We start from the raw sequence: 19,469 nt of genomic DNA, 5'->3' as shown, positions 1-19,469 counted from the left end.
AAATAATAATAAATTATGAAAAGTTTAAAGATTGATTTTTGATAAAAACGTAACCCTATTATACTAAGTATATATTTATCAGTCGGCATATAACACAATTTAAAAAAAATAGTCGCCTTAATGATAACCATTTAGTAAATAAATAAGAAAAGTATTCTTTTCTACTCGCACTACAATCGACTGCGAACGGTTTTGAGTTTACTATCTAAAATAAATTAGTTTATTATACAAATTAGTATAGATTTACTATTATATTACTTTTTTAAAAAAAACATTTTATTTTATATGAGTTATATTTTTAAAGAAAAGGGTTAAAAAAAATTAAAATAAAAAAAAGAGAGTTGGAGGCGCCGGGTATCGATCCCGGTACCTCTCACATGCTAAGCGAGCGCTCTACCATCTGAGCTACGCCCCCGGGTGGCTGACCCGTCAAATTTATCGTATATATACATCGTTTACAGTTTTATGCTGAAAATATTTTTTTTTAAAGATTAATATTGTAATTACTAAATTTAAAATAAAATTGTTTCATTACTGCTTTAAAGTCCCTCGAATAATGCATTAATAAAAATAATCAATATTTAATTCAATAAATGTTATTAGTAAAGACGCAAAACTAATGTTACTATTTCTTTTTTCAACAGATACACAGATGGCAGTAACTGATGGTGGTTATACGTCTGGCGTCCATTTGGTATGTTTACTTTTACATTATTATTTTTTGTAGCAAATATTTACAGTGCACGTGAAATATTGTTTCACATTCATTCCGCTGGCGCATTTCCTATTCCGTAGTGAAAAAAAGATAGTGAAATGTTGAAAATCCATCGGGTTCGATACTCATTTCGGAAATGGCGGCCATATTTCAAAATGTTAGAGCGCGCGTTCGGAAATGTTCGATTTCTAGATTTTCGAGAGCGAGAAAGATCTGTGTTCGTTAATGGCCGTAAATCATTTCATTTCATGGGTAACTGTTAAAAATAGGGGAGCATGGGAGTACCTACTCACTAAATTAAAATTCCACTCTTTAAAAGTGCCTACATGGAAAGAGATTTACTAATTATGTGAGCACTAGATAGGTTTTTTACTCATTGACTTCTGCTTATTATATAATGGAAACAAAACATTCGGGAATATGTACTTCAGTATTTTTAATAAAAATATACTTTCAATTACCCAGAGCAACGGAAATATACCCTTCGTAAATAAAAATTCGGATAAAATAGTATGAATCACTTTTTTTTTAGTTTTATTTCCTAGTATCCTAGTACCTACCTACAATCTTTTGATAATACAATTTATTTTCAACATATATGTTTTTAGAATCAGAGTAACGCCAATCACTCTTCATAGTAAGAAAGTAGTATTTTCATTTAACGACGAAAAACGAAATCCTGGGAAAATCCCTAAAATCATAAAATTTTCCCTTCAAATATTTAAATTAATTTAAAAAAACCGCATTATCCAGTTGTTGCTTCATTTAAATCGCAATGATATACCAATCAATATTTTTGTGGTGCCTGATATTGTACTCAAAATACAGCCAACATATCATTTAGCTGTATTTTGAGCTCAATATCATACAATGGAAATATCACATTCCATGCTAAAAAAAAGAACAGTCCAAAAAAAGAGTTTTTGTATAAAAATTGGTCTCTCTTTAGTGAAACTCCTCCATTTTGTGGTAAGTACAATATTGATTTATGTAGCAAATATGAACGCTATTGGAGACGTCTCTAAAATAATAATCCCCTGTCAACAATTTAATATAATATTTAGTTTAATAACTGTTTATCCATCAAATTCTACACCTTCTAAATATGTACAATATTGTTTCGACCATCTTTGTGTCGAAGTGAGGTATTCGGTATTCCAAATATCCAATATTGTTTTCCGACCCACCCCGACGTTGCGTTAACATTATTTGGCACACCAAATGAAATGCCTTTTAGGGTAGTTTGAGGGGCTGGAATTTCTGCAATTAGGTTGTTTTGTTTGTGGCCGAGCATCCCTTTTGAGCCAAACAAAATGTTTTAAACCGATTTAATTTGGGATTTCAATAATCAACCCGGCACGCAGATTACTTGAGGCTGCGTTATATTAACTATCAACCGGATTTAGGGACATAATCCTTAAATCGTTAGAACACATTTATGTTAAAACAGGGAAAAAAACATTGGCTTGTCAAATTTCCAGGCTGTGTCCGAGTAATGATTTTTTGTTTAATTTTTAACGGTCGATATCACCCTGGTGGAGTTTTTTATAGACATTATCAGGGTTTTTTTTAAAACAAAAAAGGTCCCGGAACTCACTTCATGTCAAGCCTTATATTAAGAAAAATTATATCCAAATATCTTCTTCCTCTTCTTGGTGTAGGCCTTGTGGCCTGTTTTTAAGAGGGATTAGCCTCCTGTGGTGTCGATTCCCAGCTATCGAACCAACTCTTTGGTGGTCTGCCTGGGAATCGTCTACCATGGGGTTCAAATATAAATTAAATAAAATTTAATGCAACTTTTCCAATCATTTAATCGAATTATATAAATATAGATTGTAATTAGTTACGACAGAACAAACATTGTTTGGTCTAACTGATTTAGAAAATCAAATCATGACAGACGAGTGTGGCGTTCCATCCTCTCTATTTAACCCTGAGAAAACGGTGTGATGGTAGTAGTAGTAACATCATCATGTCATCATTCTGTCAGTTACGCATCACATAAATATATCATATTTATTACTATATTTATTCTAAAGAAACACGTTTTTAAAGTTTTGAACGCAATATGTGAATGACGGAAGTTTTTTTTGCGTTCCGTTGAAGGTTGGAGGGTCTGGCGCACACGTGTTTCGTGTTTGTGTTTCCTTTGCGAATTTGGGGAAAAAATCCGACCATGTTATCTTTTCGCACATAGAAAAAACACGCCTCAATAGACTGTTTGCTTATCCCGTCGGCCAATCCGGGGGATTTATTTTAGTAATGTCCTTTACGAGCACCGATTCTCAATTCAATTATTTGAATATTTAAATTTATATATATATATATATATATATATATATATATATATATATATATATATATATATATACATATATATATATATATATATATATATATATATATTATATATATATATATATATATATATATATATATATATATATATATATATATATATATATAATATATATATATATATATATATATATATATATTATATATATATATATATATATATATATATATATATATATGTATATATATATATAATATATATATATATATATATATATATATATATATATATATATATATATATATATATATATATATATATATATATATATATATATATATATATATATATATATATATATATATATATACATATATATATATTATGAATGTGAAGAAAGCGAGGAGTGCATGTCAGGACAGAAGAGTGCGGCATTCCATTCTCATTCTTATTCCAACGGCTTTCGGCAACGCATAGAGCCGGCTGTCAGTTTTTTTTCCAACTCATAACCTGTCAGTATCTCTTTTCTTTTTAAAGACTTTTCTAAGAAAAACTTTGTACTTAAAAAAAAAAACAATTACGTCAAATGTTACCTAGATAAATAATTTTCATAAATACTAGGCCTTGATGTTTTGTATTTTCACTGTATATATAGCGCTGGGTTCCATGTAGATGTTACCATTACCGAAGTAGGTACTCAAGGCACCATTCGAAGCGAAATGGAATTATTGTTCTAATAAGCGGTTATTCCATATAATACAATGAAATAACAAGTATACAAGTAAATATTACCAAAATTTCACACCATATTCATATCCGTAAAATGTACGCTATTGTTCAAAATCATAATCTTGATTCGGAGAGTAAGAAATATTCCCGAACAACTTTTAATGGAAAAGTAACTTAATTTAACAAAAGGTTCAATTCCCAAGGAGAATCAATTTACAAATCATGTTCATAACTTAGGAAAAGTCAGGAATCGTATTGTTAACTTGTTATTTTGTTGTGGGTAAGGAGAATGAACCAAGAAATACGTAGTTTTCAATGTTCAAAGTTTATTTAAAAAAATATATCTTATTCCTCAATATTTTTAATTATTATAATTTAAAAAATTGTTATTTACCTTATTTTGATTCAAGTTGTTAAGTCATAGAGTGGATTAGTAAAAAATCGATGCAACTTCACCTCTAATTAGATAAGTCTTTTAAAATAACAAGTTTTCGATTTTAGAGTTAATTTTCAAACTTTCGATTGAATTTATTCGATATTAAGAAGTAGGTTACTTTATTTTTTTTAAATAAATGTAATATTGCTTATAATGCCTGTGTAAAAACAAATTTTATGCCATTTTGGATTTTCGCAAATAATAGCCGAATAATAAGTAAGACTGAATGATAAAAGAAAACCGGTGTTTACAATAAGCTTTGTTGTGTACTATTAAATAAAATAAATATATGTATCTTAAAATTATGATTTATTTTTTTTAAGAAACCGTAATTTTTGAAGCTTTGGATTTAAGTAAGTACAAATTTAGGATTTAAGTAAAATTAGAGGTACAAATTTTTATAAAGAATGTGGTACAACAAATCATTAATGCTAATAATATTAATATGAGTTTCATAGAAATAATCTGAGGAAATACGTACATGCCACCAAGACTGGACTAGGCGTGTACTTTTTTTAAATTCAGTTCTCTGAAATCTAGCTACGACTTATGCAACATCGCTTTTCATGACCCTATTCAGGTTTCAACTTTTTAAGTTTTATAGCTTATGCCTGCTCGTGAGTGGATATACTCTTTTAGTTTAAAGTTACTATAATTTCATGTAATTCAGGAGTGAAAATCTTAGGCAATCGCTATAATTCAAAATTTAATTTAGCCATGCTTTGAAAATTTGTCATTTTTTTTGGACTGTTCTTTATTTATTCATGGAAAATATCGAGTGGAAATTTTATGATTTATATCGTGTAAGAAGTTATTATAAATTCATGAATAAATTCTTCAATTATTTTTATTTTTATTTAAAATTATAGTCACATAGTTTGAGAAACAGCGCTCTTCAATATGTAATGTGGCGACGTTCAATTTTCGAACACTCATGAGCTTTTCGGTTCATTTGCAATGAAAACCAAAATCAGTTTTGCGGCGATTGTCGCCCGGGAAGGGTGTCCGTGCTCGTCGCCGACGCGTCTCTTTTTCCCTCCTAATTTTGAAAATGTTCTCACCACCCTGCCGGCTTTGTATATTGTTTTACGCGATGTTTTACACACTTCCAAGACGAATATTAAAACGTTTACGAAATTTTTATATTCGTGCGATGAAATATTCGTTTATTTCTATTTCCAGAAATTGTTTCATCTCGCCAAGGACGCTGCGAAAATGATTCGCTGTTTCTATTCCGCCATTTTTTCTTCCGCGTTTGATAACGACATAATTAGAATATTTTTTTTAATTCTACGGTCATAATTCTTTCGTAATTTTCGGTGTGCCTACTATGTTGTTATATCGAAATACAATATTTTAATAGTGTTTTTAATCGATTCGCAATTCACCGTGTTTTTTTATTATTATTGTCACCACGTGTTTTTAAAATGTTTAACGGTTTTTCAATAGCTGTAAAATGCAACATAACACACGGAACAATAAGAAATATTTTTATTTCTAGAAGAAAACTTTATCAAGAATAAAATAGTGAAGTACTAAAATAGTACTAAAATTTTCCTAATAATAAGACGATTAAAAAAATGCACATTGTGGTGTCATCTTCCATCAGAAAATAAATTAGCGTTTTTTTTATATTGTGCAAATTAACCAAAATTTGATGACATCGGAGATCTCGAAACATGTAAGTTATTGTTATTTTTTAATTATTAATAATTTGTCACATCCAATGGTGATATAGCCAAATACTATTTATTATATGAGTTAATTATTATAAAATTTCTTTAAAAAATAAAGCTTTTTCAACACTTTTGTAAAGTTTTTACAATGGCATTTGTTTTTGTTACGAAAGATATGTATATTAAAATACTAATACATCGGAGAATAAAAAAAACTTCATCGTATTTATGAAATAAAATTAGTTTTCTAAATACAACGTTAATTTTATATCATAGAAATCCCTTTTTGCAAATCCTAACTCGCGCAAATACATTCATTTTTCATACCTCCTAAACTGTTTCATTCATTCCACGAAGACTATATAATTAATTATCTAAATTTATTTAGATTAAAAATTTTCCTTGAATTATTTATTAAAAAAAACAGATCTAAATAGCTACTTTTAAACTCATAACTCATATAGTTCACACGTATTTGTTGACTTTTTTCATTTTCATATTTTTTATTTTTTGTTTTCTGTTACAATCAAATAATTGCAGTTCATATTAGCAAAATAAAATGTATACCCACACACAGGCCATGCCGTTGTGGGATCTTTTTTGTAAATATAAGAATTTTTCCGGGCTTTATTTTATAGACTGCAAAAGAGAGTAAAAACGTTATATTTTTACCACTTTTTAAAGACCTGTTATTAAAAAATATATATTATTATACGGTGTTCATAAAAGTACTAAAAATGTGTATTTTCCGTACTAGACCAATTGTTTCGCAGATAAAAAATGCCGAACCAAGTACTTAAATAACCCGGGCAATCAAAACTAACAAGATAAATTATACAGTTTATTATTTTGTTTTACAGGGTGTAAAAAATATACAATTTAACTCCATTTTTACAGTTTTTTTACAAGGTTTTGAAAAAGCACGGTGTTAAAAAAAAAAGTTTAAAAAAAATTAACAATTTTTGTATGTATTGCATTTATTAATTATTTTAAAAGTTTGCGTAATCGGAGGGCATGACTAGATGTATGGATGTGAAGGAGGCGAGGAGTGTATATCAGGACAGAAGAGTGTGGCGTTCCATCCTCTCTGCCTACCCCTGCGGGGAAACGGCGTGATGGTAGTAGTAGTAGTAGTACCTTGCTTATTTTGTACAGGGTTTAAAGATTATTAAGAGGATGTTTGTTCGTTAATCTGTGTTGGGAACGGGAGAAATGATCTATTGTGGACCAATCAGGATTTGCTCATCGCTGGGAGGAAACCGCCATGCCCAGACTTCCATATTCTCCTTCATCTACGTCGAGATGTCAAAAAAATTATCGCCAAAACTGTCGAAAAAGCGTCGTTTGTTTTATTATTATAATCTCGGCTCATCGAGTCGGCGCAGCGGCCGCGGCACTCCAGTCCGGAAGTTGTAGTTTACGCCGCTAAGTAGGAAGTGACGTCACTCGGCTGTTAGTGATCATTACCAATCCGACGCCGGCCGCCTTTGTTTGTACCTACCCCTTTTCCCAGGGGAATGGCTCGTCGGGGACAGCTATGCCGCCCGGTTCCTGACTCCCCGGAGTCGCGGGTTCGTGTCCCACGTTAATCAAAACGACGGTGCATTTGATGATTAAATTAATCAGATTATTTTTTTGACATCTCATCAAGGATGAAGAAGAATATGGAAGTCTGGACATTTACGGGGCTGACGACCGTCATAGGCTGGTTTAAGTGATCACTTTACACACGTGTAACATTCACCAATTCTACCCATTATTGACAACCGCACTACTCAAATTCTTGGAAGTTCTATATATATGAACCAATTTAGAAACCTTGTTCTTTTTGAACTAAGTAGATTTTACCTAGTCCAAAAATGCAAAAAACGTACTACAAAAAATGTCCCTTACTGTGTTTTAAGTTTGGACAGCAGTGTTGTATAAGTGCATTTTGTGTTAGAGTAAAGAGTGTGCAAGGCCTAGAGTTATAGTCGTGAATTATCCCTAAGCCTAGTTCCGAGCATGCTTCGCACATTGAGCCCTATACTGAATCCAATGCTCAAAACACAACCAAGAACTCAGCCCAGATCCTCTCCACGACCACAACCTGCAGCCTTAGTGTGTAAAGATGCATCTTGCTCAGTTAGCACTTTATAGACCCTTAATCTTCCCTGTTCGCCTCTGTAGTGTAATGGTCAGCACGCTCGGCTACCGTTCTGGAGGTCCCGGGTTCGATTCCCAGGGGGGGTCAAATAAATATAAGTGAATTTTTCACTGTAATATTTATTCAATATTACCCTGGACTGGTACCTGAAGCGGAGGGCTGATCACCTTTCCTTCGTGTGTAAACGATCAAGATAACACTGTGTTCGTTTGAAGCAGTGCCCTATGCACCATTGGGGTGCGGATAAGAGTTTTATTATTATTATTTATTAATCTTCCCTGTTACAGCTGCCCACTCCTTTGATCTCGCCATTCCTCACTCACAATTCGAACATATAAATTTCTTCAATTTTCTCGTCTTAATCACCAAACACCACATAATCCATTACATTTTCTTCTCTCACACCGAACTCTCCCAACAAGTCCGACGCGGAAATGTAGTTCCGCGCCGACCGGAAGTGTCCGGCCGCTTCCGGATTCCTCGCACCCCTGTTTGCCGACCAATTAGCGACGCGCGTCCTGCTCAGAGAATGCGGATCCGGCGGAGAGGCCTGTCCGTCTATAGCGAGACGAAGTATCGCCTGTTAATAGGGTATTATCACTCTAAACTAACTAACTAACCATCACGTCGCTTCGCCGCAGGGGTAGGCAGAGAGAATAGAACGCCACACCATTCTGTCTTTGCAAACATTCCTCGCCTCTTCCACGTTCATGCATCTACTCATACACATCCGCCGATTGTTTCGACTGCTAACCTGACCGCTTTCAAGTATTTGGTATACCTGATCGTGCCAAGTTTTTCTCGGTCTTCCTCTGCTCCTTTTTCCAATTACATTCGCCTCATAAATTTGTTTTACCCTTCTTTCCTCACTCATTCGTTCTACATGTCCAAACCATCTCAACACACCTTTCTTAATTTTATCGATAATGCTTGTCTCAGCTTTGCATTCCTTCCTTATTTCACTATTGGAACATCTATCATACATCGTTTTGTCGCACATTCTTCTGAGAGATCGCATTTCGACTGCATTCAGTCTACTTTCATCCTTCTTTTGCCAACTCCATGTTTCACTTCCCTACATTAGGGTCGGAACCAGGACTCCGTTGTGTACTGCCAGTCTAGCTATCACTCTGGAGGAATATCTAATTTAACATACTTAACCTATAAAGGATTGTGTAAGACTAGTTTTGTATTTATAACAGCCGATATAATCAATATTTTCATTCATTCTTTTTTTGTGCAAACTTCGCCTTCGTAAAACGTTGGTAACGAATGACGTCACAGAAACGAATCCACACTACTACTATTACAGGTCTACAAATCAGATCCATAAAGGGATACGTCCCATAACACATCCGATGACGTAAAATTTGATGACGTATAGCGGTGTCCGTTTTTCGTTTTATTAAAATATCTAAAGTTTAAACCTTCACATCTCCCTTACTTCTCTACAGATTTCAATAGAAATCGTACCGATAGGCAGCTTGTGCACTACACGGAATTTTACCGTCCGGCAGTCCGGTTTTGAAAAATAAAAGCGACTACGACAGTTTAGCGTGATGGAATTTACGCGCAACGCGTTCACGCACCGATGAAGAGCACCGATCCGAAGAAAGATGGACAAAAGCACAAGCCAATCCAAGCCAATCGTCGTTTTAAAACGCTTTATCTTATGAATTTATTAGCCAATAAAACAACATTATAAGAAATCCCTTTTGTGTCGGCTTTACCGCACTGACACGGGGGTCTTTTTCTTTGCTCGTCGAGTAGCTACAGCCAGGCTTCTACGAATGTGTGAACTCTTTATTTTATCTATCAGAGACACTCCAGCTGGCCATCTAAGCATTCGCATTAAGGCGGAGACTGACCGGAGCATTTGGTCGTAACGTAACATGTTACGATGCGAGCATTCAGGCAGTCAGTACAGCGAGCCGAGCCGCTCGTCGCTCGTTCCGAATGCTCCATCCGAAGTCGGATGCAATTTTAGGTTAGAACAGGGCTGCCAATCTGTGGGAAATTCCCCAAACGGCGGGGAATTTGTGGGGATTGGCACTGTGTGGTGAAAATGCGGGTATTTTAACATTTTACCATTTTTTATTTTTTTAACATTTTTTTTGTTAAAAGAGAAATATTTGTGTTTTTATTATTTACACAAATATTTCAATTTCATACTATTTCTGTGAGCCTAAGCGGCTCATTATTAGAAATAGGTATCAAATTGTGGTAGAGTGGATTCGAACCGAGAAACTCTTACTTAAGAGTCCGGGACACTAACCACGGGACCACAACCCGACACTTAATAATTATAATAATAATAATAATATCATTTAATAATTTATCGGACGGATTGATAGTGAGTGATTAAAATATCTGGTACAATAAATGACATCAATATTTTTTATTTATTGATTTCCAATTTTAAGTAGTAATTCATTAAAATCACAGAACCAAGAATCGCGTCTTCGTCGTCCGACATTTTAACTACAGTACGAATGCAATGTTGCAGATTCATACAGATTTTGCGTTATTGATTCGGATTTTCAGATTTTTTGGTGTGACATATCGCTCACTCCTTTCAAGAACGTCATAAATAAAAAATCGTCAATTTTCAGTTGTGCATGTTTTCGGAATGCCCAAAAAATGTACTATATCCCAGCAAAACAGGCATATTTTGAACTAAATATTTACCCGCTACAGGGCAGGAAGTGTTGTTTTTGCATTTTGAAGAAAAGGTACTGTTTAATTTTTTTTTTTTAATATACTAAATATTTTTTAAATGGAGAAAAAACCTTCAGGTTTTACCTGAAAAGATCTGTTGCATAGTAAAAAGTGCAAAAAGTGGTTTGATATTTATTTCTAATACATTTGATTATATTCTTAAACTTTAAAAACGATCTCCTGAAAAATCAAGTTTTTTATTTATGACGTTGTTGAAAGAAGTGAGCTCAATGCGTCTTCGTTTGTAGAATCCGAATAAGTGATTATCTAAAAAAAATATGATACAGTTTTGATCTAGGCGTGAGATATGTAGGTATATTATATACTGTCAATGTACCGAAAGTACATAAAGAAAGGGTGCGCCAACAGCCATCGATCGGTTAGCGACTCCCTTTTGCCTTGGGGAGTGGTTTTAAGGGCGCATCATCAGACGACTGAGTTTCACGACTTACAAACGTATAATTTAATCACTTTTCAATGATTCACCGAGGGAACGCTGCACTCGGTACGATTTAGTATATTATAAATGTTTGAAATTGCGTTATGATATATTTTATGCGAATTACACATATATGTATATATCGTAGTCGTACAGGAGAAAGTGACCAACTAACAAATCGTAAAATGTTCAGCAGGGCCATTTAAGTCACTTTTGCTTGGCAACAAAATAAACATCAATGCAGTTTGTCATTTTTATCAAGTCAATATATTATACTTCCAAGTTAAAAATTCTTTGGGATTTTTTCAGGGCAATATTAAGCTAGTAAGATATCAAATAGTCAATGATCACGTTTTTGTAAAAAAAATGCACTTGGTCACTTTCTCCTGTATGACTACGATAAATATATATATATATATATATATATATATATATATATATATATATATATATATATATATATATATATATATATATATATATATATATATATATGTAATAAAATAACTAGGTATCTACCTATACATTTTATTAAGTACCTACTTACAAATAGTACCTCCATAAAATACCACCAGATGTCGCATGCGTCGCTCAGAATAAAACAAAAGACTTCCGATAATATTATTAACTGTCAGAATCAGATAGATATAAAAATTATTGTAAAGATTAATTAAGAATAAACTTTTATTGTCGTTTCTTTAATTACAAAGCAACACATTGTTTATTTTATTATTATACACCCACTTTACATATTATTTACACTTAATTTTCAAAAGGAAAATATTACCACGTTATATATATATATATATATATATATATATATATATATATATATATATATATATATATATATATATATATATATATATATACATATATATATATATATATATATATATATACATATATATATGTATAAATATATATATATATATATATATATATATATATATATATATATATATATATATATACATATATATATACATATATATATACATATATATATCTTTATATATATATTAATTATATAATATATTGAACTTGGCACGGTAAATAATAAATAACTCATCAACTGATTCGGCAGTCACTTTGAGGTGATATCTATCCATTTTAATTTATAAGTATAATTGAGTATGTATATGATATTTGAAATAAAATACAATGCAATAAAGATACAAAAATGAAAATATGTTCTTCGTCAATAAAAGGCTACACGCTAATTGGTCAAATTAAGATTATCGCGTCGTCCGCGTGACCAAGTATTTCTCCCCCAAATTGTGTGTCTCTAGCCTGCCACCTCATATTCGAAATAGGGGTGCAGCGGTTCATCTAATCTAATGGAGTCGGGGATCGATGTGCGTATCTCTAGCCCAACAGCTGTTCTCGAGGTCGATTCGTTTACAAAGCTAGAAAAATAAGTTACATGAAGCTAGTTCAATAAGTGGTATTTATATTATTTTTTGACATCTCTACACAGATGACGAAGAATATGGATGTCTGGGTATTTACGGGGCTGACGACCGTCATAGGCTGGTTTAAGTGATCACTTTACTTTAATCCAGATTTTGTGAACAAGTTTTTGGACACACTCAAAATGTATTAAAATTCAGTTTGGAACGGCTGTACAGACTGTACGCTTTCTGGGCCTTTCTAAGAAACTGAAATTCCGTGCGTGCGCGGCCGGGCTTAATGTAGAAAAATGCTCCGTATAAATCTACTCCCCCCCCCCTCCAGTTCCAGTTTAGAGGCGTCGCGACGCACGTCGGCGCTTACACGAACTAGCACTTACTAGGCTAAGATAGACCACCGTATAACGCGTATGTCAAAAATTATATATATGAAATATAGATCTGCGGGTGTTGCCTTCAACTTGAATCCACTCGATAGCCATGAGTTGAGAATTTGTGAAGTGTATAGCTTTCTTCAATTGGGCATACAATGCCGAGAGACCCTAATGTATGGAAGTGAAACATGGAGTTGGCAAAAGAAGGATGAAAGTAGACTGAATGCAGTCGAAATGCGATCTCTCAGAAGAATGTGCGACAAAACGATGTATGATAGATGTTCGAATAGTGAAATAAGGAAGGAATGCAAAACTGAGATAATCATTATCGATAAAATTAAGAAAGGTGTGTCATTTTTAAGCAACATCGACAGTCATTTTGTAATAAAATCTATCCATTTTCAGTTTTAATTTTAAAGAATTAAGCTTACCCCTTTATGTCTATGTTCCCACTGATAAAAAAAAGAATAATTAAAAATTAGAAACAGCTCCTACCTACTTTTCATCTTTAAGCCTAGTCGCTTTCAAGTATTTGGCATACCTTATCGTGCTAAGTTTACCTTGGTCTTCTTCTGCTTCGTTTTCCAACTACATTCGCCTCATAAATTTGTTTTACCGTTCTTTACCACACTCATTCGTTCCACGTGTCCAAACCAAACCGTGTTCAAACATACCTTTCTTTATTTTATCGACAATGCTTATCTCATTTATATTTTACTTATAACTGTGTCCAAACCATCTCAGCACACCTTTCTTAATTTTATCGATAATGCTTATCTCAGCCTTGCGTTCTTTCCTTATTTCACCATTGAAACATCTGTCATACATGGTTTTGCAGCATTGAGAGGTCGCATTCCGGCGGCATTCAGTCTTTCATCCTTCTCTTGCCAACTCCATGTTTCGCTTCCATACATTAGGGTTTGGAACTACATATGTAGTACTCCTATATCGCTCACTCCTTTCAACAACGTCATATATAAAAAATCGTCAATTTTCAGTTGTACATGTTCTCGGAATGCCCAAAAAATATACTTTATCCCAGCAAAAGAGGCATATTTTCAACTTAATATTTACCCGCTACAGGGCAGAAAGTGTTGTTTTTGCATTTTGAAGAAAAGGTATTGTTTAATTATTTTTTTTTAAAAGGTTTACTAAATATTTTCAAAGGGAGAAAAAACATTCAGGTTTTACCTAAAAAGATGTGTTGCACAGTAAAAACTTCAATAAGTGGCTTGATATTTATTTACAATACATTTCATTATATTTTTAAACTTTAAAAACGATCTCCTGAAAAATCAAGTTTTTTGATATGTGACGTTGAAAGGAGTGAGCGATATATGTATATATATATCGTCCTCTCGTCATTTTAGAACTTACGTTATTCATAATTGTAAAGTAGAAATAGCGCCGGCCTAACTTTGTAACTAGCCAAGTTTCCATTTGCGCCCCGTGGCCGATTGGGGCGCGGGAGTGACGTGTTGCCACCCCTTAACCCCCTGCACGTTCGGTCCCGCAAGATTTACATATGAAAACTTTACTCGGAATTAATGCTCCGGTGACTGTCGCACATTCATACCCGATCTCCGCTAGGTATCTAGGACTGTCTTGGCCCCGCAGAGAACGCTTATAAATTGCGCAGGAATTACGAATCAAATGGTGTTAGGTTTGCGAAAACTTATTAAAAGATTCCCAGGTGGGTCAAAATTAATGTGTTTTTTCAACATTTTGAGTGTGTCCAAATACTTGTTCACAAAATCTGGATTATCTTCAATTGCAGGAGTTATTTTCATATTATTTTTAGACATCTCATCGAAGATGAAGAAGAATATGGAAGAAGTTCTAGTGATTCTAGAACAAGGTTTCTAATTTGGTTCATAAATAATAATAATAATAATAAAATTGGATAACTTATATAGCGCCATTTTCGTAAAAAAATACCTCAAGGGCGCTTCACGGTGAATGAATTGGGGAAAATATTATGGTGGAAATGATTTAGCAAACAAATGTGTTTTTAGTCTTTTTCTAAAGATCATCTCATATATGTAAATATATAGTGTGGTTGTCAATAATGGGTAGAATTGGTGAATGTTACACGTGTGTAAAGTGATAACTTAAACCAGCCTATGCCGGTCGTCAGCCCCGTAAATGCTTAAACTTCCATATTCTTCTTCATCTTTGATGAGATGTCTAAAAATAATATGTTTTTTTCACATTACCATTTATTTATTATTAACTTGTAATTGAAGCGCAGGACTGATCATCTTGCCTGCATAAAATTAACGATCGAATAAACATTGCGTCAATTTGATACAGTGCCCTATGCACTCTATGATAAGGGTCTGTAGCGGTAATGTAAAAAAAATTGTTTTATCGAAATTTAACTAGGATTTTTTTCTTTTTGACATCTCAGCATAATTGTATGGATGTATGTATATGGAAGTCTAGCTATTTACAGGGTTTATAACCTGTCATATGCTGTTAAGTGATCACTTTACACAGTGCAATATTCATCATTCTACCCATGATTGACAACCACACTACTCAAATTTTCGAAACTTCTAGATAAACTCCTAAATAGAGTATCATCAATCATGGCACACTACATATGAGTTCACAACAGCCATCTATGTTTGATTGAGAAAAGGTTTTAATTCTCTCAAACTCACTTTATACACGTGTACTACTAAATTTCGGATGTTATATTTATGCTTCAATTGAACCTGTTTTTATTTGCTAGTATTTTTGACCAGTTATTTATTCATAACATTCACAAACGCAAAAATTGTGAATAAATCTGGACACACTCAAAATATCGCGAATATTTACTAGTTATATTATTGTGAATTAATCGAAAAATTAGTTCATAACATGTATTATCTCTGTATCATAATAGGAATTGAGATCGTTTGACCGACATCCATTCATCGCCGGATTCAAGAATAGGGTCCCCCGTAATATACGCCTTCCGGATGCGAACGCGTCTTCTTAATCTCCCGGTATCTCATCTACACGTGTGCGCCGAGGAAACATCCTTTGGACGGGGATTCCATTGAAATTAGCCCTCGTTCGGCGCTCACAATGCCCGAGAGGATAGAAGGCCGGGGGGAAGGGACAGAACAATGGCGAGCGCGGGGGGCGAAGCGGGTAGGAAGGGGGCACTCGAAGTATAAAATGTAGGTAAGATGAGCTCGAGGACTATTTTAAAGGACCTTTTTTTCTCCCTCTGCGTGGATTTTTGAGATTTTTTTCGTAGTAATCATTCGTGAAAGTGAATTCGGCTTTATCGGGAGATATTTTGTAAACATCGTGCTGTTCTCATTGTCTTATATATGTAGAGGTACAGTCTGTTCACAGTTATTATACCTCTAGTTTATTTTTTAATGATTTATTTGGCAGTATAAATAAGAATAAAAAAAAAACTAGATGTCAAACAACTGTGAACAGACTGTACTCGGTATTTGACAAGTCGCTCACTCCTTTCAAGAACGTCATAAATAAAAAATCGTCAATTTTCAGTTGTGCATGTTTTCGGAATGCTCAGAAAATGTACTATATCCCAGCAAAAAAGGCATATTTTTAACTTAATATTTACCCGCTACAGGGCAGAAAATGTTGTTTTTGCATTTTGAAGAAAAGGTATTGTTTAATTTATTATTTTAAATAAACTATGTAAATATTTTTCAAATGGAGAAAAAACCTTCAGGTTTTACCTAAAAAGATCTGTTGCAAAGTAAAAAGTTCAATAATTGGCTTGATATTTGTTTGTGATATATTGTGTTGTATTTTTAAACTTTAAACGTTCTCCTGAAAAATCAAGTTTTTTTTATTTATGACGTTCTTGAAAGGAGTGAGCGAAGTGTGTAGTGGAATGAGGTGTCAACCAACGGTTTCAGATACTTTATTTGAATATAGCTGCAAAAACTCATTTATATAATAAAATCCTATACGTTCAGTTGAACTCTTATTATTTGAAACAATTGGGATCAGACCCTATTCTACTACTACTACTACTACCATCACGCCGTTTCCCCGAAGGGGTAGGCAGAGAGGATGGAACGCCACACTCTTCTGTCCTGACATACACTCCTCGCCTCCTTCACATCCATACATCTAGTCATACATGCCCTCCGATTCAGATAATCATTTTTTTCCAAAAAAGGGTCTATTTTACATTTTAACATCTCAACATAGATAAAGAATATGAATGTCTGGGTATTAACAGGGTTTACGACCTGTCTTGGACTGGGTTCAATGATCATAATTTTGACACCCTTCTTTACGGTATTCTTGCAACATGCGATACTTATTTTATATATTTATTATATATTAAAAATTATTATAATATTCATACATCTTATATACCCGTATAATATTTTCGGGTCTCCCAGCCGAATACTCCTTGTTACATCAATCCCTCCCCTTCCGTTACGTCACCGAACAAACCGGAAGTGGGATGAGCGGGAAATGGGAAGTCCTCCCGTCTTCCCGGCCATTCTGTCCTTGTGTTTTGCACTGGCTTTCTATCCTTTCTGGATTCAGACGATCTAAAGCGAAAATACCATTCTATAGACTTAAGTAGGATTCTATATAATTTGTATTTGCAAGGAGATGGATGAACGTGGAAGAGGCGAAGAATGGTTGCAAAGACAGAAAGGTGTGGCGCTCTATTCTCTCTGCCTATCCCTGCGGGGAAGCGGCGTGATAGTTATATGGTTATATTTGAAGCAATAACTTTATGCTTTTCCATTTTATAATTAAAGTATAACTTAGTTTTAAAAACACGATAAATATTTTATCATAACTTAATTATAATGTTCACCGGTTTCGGAGCTAACCGTTTCTTTTTAAGACTTGAAAAAGACGCGGTTTGCTTTGAAACCGGTAGACATTATAATGAAGTTATAGTAAAATATTTATGGTGATTTAAAAAAAAGTTATATTTTAATTATAAGTAGGATTCGTTCTTACTTGTACAAATACATACCTCATCATATTTAAATTTTTAAAATACAAATTGTTAAATTGTGGTTTTTTCATGAAAAACACTGTACGTGCAAAACCTTTTGTAAAACCTCAATATAACGGACCTCTTTTTAACGCACTTCGGATATAACGGACAAAAAATCCTATTAAATGTTAACAAATTTAAAATGTCCTGTTAATATTATATATGATTAAATTTTGGTGTCGCCGCATGTAAACAGTTTTTAGCGGCCACGATAATCACAAATTCTGTGTCTCAAAAAATGTCTCAAAACTTCAAAAGCGCAATTATTATTAAAATGATTTTTTTCTGTCGTTTAAACGCTCCAAAAAACCATCCAAAAAGTTGATAAATTTTAGATAAAAGTTCGTATTATATATGCAATACCAAATAGCTTGTACGTCCCTCCAGGATCGAACATATGATTTTTTGTACATATTTACCAAATAATGCAAACGAGCGACATAGATATGTTTTATACTAAAATTCAAGTGTTCATTTAAAAACATTATTTTATAATTGAAATGCATTGTTGTTACCTAAAATGCTAATCGTAGCATAGGATATCTCTGAACGAAGATGCATATCGCTCACTACTTTCAAGAACGTCATAAATAAATAAAAACTTGATTTTTCAGGAGAACGTTTTTAAAGTTAAAGAATATAATACAAATGTATTAAAAATATATATCAAGCCACTTATTGAACTTTTTACTGTGTAACAGTTCTTTTTAGGTAAAATCTGAAGGTTATTTCTCCATTTGAAAAATATTTAGTTTATTTAAAAAAATGATTAAACAATACCAAAAACAACACATTCTGCCCTGTAGCGCATAAATATTAAGTTAAAAATATGCCTCTTTTGCTGGGAAGTGGTACATTTTCTGGGCATTCCGAAAACATGCACAACTGAAAATTAACGATTTTTGATTTATGACGTTCTTGAAAGGAGTGAGCGGATATGTGGTTCTCCTATATTGGTTGATTAACTTAAGTCATGCAAAATTTTAATGTATATATAGGTAGAATTAAGCGTAGTATTAAAATGTGTAAAATTATAATATCTTTTTTTTGTTCTAGGTCTTCTTCAAACTCTAATGCAGACGTCCTAACGACTGGTAAGTTTAAATGTTTTAACACTCCTTATCAATCATCGTTCACATTGTGTAATACCACTTTAAAAACACTACAACGTGACTACCGGTTTAAATGTTTTATGTATTTTAAAATGCTACCTCTTACCTACATTATTTCGTTTAAAAATGTTCTTAAAGACCCTTTTAATATTTTTCAAATGAAATAAAAATTATTTCCTACCAAGTATTGATGAAAACGCTTCTCACCAATTTCCTTATATTGGATCTGAAGATCTGTTTTTTTTTTCTAAAGATAGTGACTCCTCCTGTGATGTTAATGCCCAGCTATCCTTCCATCTCTTCGATGGTCTTCCAGGAAGGCTGTTTTATATGCTAAATTATTATATGGCTAATTTTATATGTTAAAATAAATAAATATGTAATTCATAATTATAAATAAATAAT

At 33.0% G+C, this 19,469-nt stretch overlaps 1 non-coding gene across 1 annotated transcript; it reads right to left on the bottom strand.

The window, feature by feature from the left end:
- Nucleotides 1-342: 342 nt before the first annotated feature.
- TRNAA-AGC (transfer RNA alanine (anticodon AGC)) lies at nucleotides 343-415 on the bottom strand. Its single transcript has one exon. It is a non-coding gene; the product is annotated as a tRNA-Ala (tRNA).
- Between the last annotated feature and the right edge of the window lie 19,054 nt (nucleotides 416-19,469).

Source organism: Brachycentrus maculatus, unplaced genomic scaffold (assembly GCF_059751285.1).
Source record: "Brachycentrus maculatus isolate JH-2025_06_01 unplaced genomic scaffold, ASM5975128v1 h1tg000324l, whole genome shotgun sequence".
NCBI classification, from domain to species: domain Eukaryota; kingdom Metazoa; phylum Arthropoda; class Insecta; order Trichoptera; family Brachycentridae; genus Brachycentrus; species Brachycentrus maculatus.
The sequence above is the reverse complement of the archived record's forward strand: the minus strand, read 5'-3'. Positions and strand labels throughout refer to the sequence as shown.